Consider the following 1434-nt stretch of genomic DNA (forward strand, 5'->3'; position numbering starts at 1 on the left):
ATATATATATATATATATATATATAACACTGAATTTTTGCTTATCTTTCCCGCCTTCGCTCCTGGGAGTAGAATCGTAACTCTTTCAGTCGCTCCCAGTCGCTGATATGTTATATTGTATCGATCTTCTTTGTGTAGCTTCGCTGGATTGTTTCGAGTTCCGTCGTTAATTTTACAGCGTTGCCCGTTAAAGTATTCACGGAATTGTTTGCCATTTTGTAGAATGAGAATTCACGGTACTTATGCGTGTATATATATTTAAACTAACTTCTGGACTTATCTAATTGGAACTATCCAAACAACAGTAATCAATTTACATCAGTAGAAGCTTTTTTAAATCAATTTTTATCCTGAAAATCGCCTGTTACTTTTGTTTTAAAATGAAAGAGAGAAGAGAGTGAATCCAGACGGCAAAGAACGAAAGTCTTCCAGAGGACCATCATGGTTTCCTCTTCTCTTGTTTTGGAAGTTCGAAGGATCAGCCGTCCAGACGTCTGCACTTTATTGCAACTTAGTAATGTGCACCTGTAAAGATACATCATTACTCCTATCGATGCTCAGGTCACGCAGTGATTTATTCAGGGATTGGAATCCCTCCTGGGTCAGCGTATCCTATTTACTTTTCATTGAGCTTCCTGTGTTGGTAACGCAGGGCTTAGAAATCTCCAGCATCAAACTGCATGTTATTTTCCTCAGCTCACCTGTATATTGCGTCGAACTGGAGTTGCAGATGTATCCTCTGAGAGACTTTTGTATCGTCTGAGAGACTTTTGTATCGTCTGCATAACTAGCAAGGGGAGAGCATGTCAGAGAGGGTCACTATGAATAGCAGTGGCTCCAGGGCAGTGCCTTGTGGAACACCACTCATTAATTGTGTTTTCTTGGAGGTTGCCCCATTGACCACCATTACCTGACCTTTATCTTTTAGAAAGTAATGTAGTCATTCTCCTATTTTTCCAAATATGCCAAGATTTCGGAGCTTGTGAGAAATCATGGTTGACTTTGTTAAAGGTTTTTGCAAAGTTGAGGTATATCACGTACACTTTCGAGTTGTTGAGCAGCTGCAAGAGCTGTGTCAGACAGCTTCTGCCTGGTTCGTTTTTTCTCTTTTTCAATTCTTATGTCAATCCTTTCAAATTTTATTCAAATAAACACGAAAAATATTCAGAACTTTTCTGTTGCTGTCATAGTTTTTCTATTTTAAAAATTTTGTTCCAATTGTTTTCAAATCAGGTGTACTGATATAGTATGCTGATTATGAAAATGAAAGTCATTTTTGCCGTAAATTGATAATTGATATGTTAATAGCTATTAAAATTGCGAATTTTGGGTCATTTTAACTAATTGAAAGCCACAGATACATTGGTTCCTGTTTCCATTGTAACAAACCAAATTGTTGTCTGCTTAAAACTACTACAATTACTACGTGTATTTT

At 37.1% G+C, this 1434-nt stretch overlaps 1 protein-coding gene across 2 annotated transcripts in view; it reads left to right on the top strand.

Annotated features, from left to right (window-relative positions):
- The window catches only part of LOC106879893 (exosome complex component RRP42), a 57298-nt gene that overhangs the window by 29518 nt on the left and 26346 nt on the right, over positions 1 to 1434 (top strand). The gene's annotated exons all lie outside the window — the stretch shown is intronic.

Source organism: Octopus bimaculoides, chromosome 3 (genome assembly GCF_001194135.2).
Source record: "Octopus bimaculoides isolate UCB-OBI-ISO-001 chromosome 3, ASM119413v2, whole genome shotgun sequence".
Lineage (NCBI taxonomy): Eukaryota > Metazoa > Mollusca > Cephalopoda > Octopoda > Octopodidae > Octopus > Octopus bimaculoides.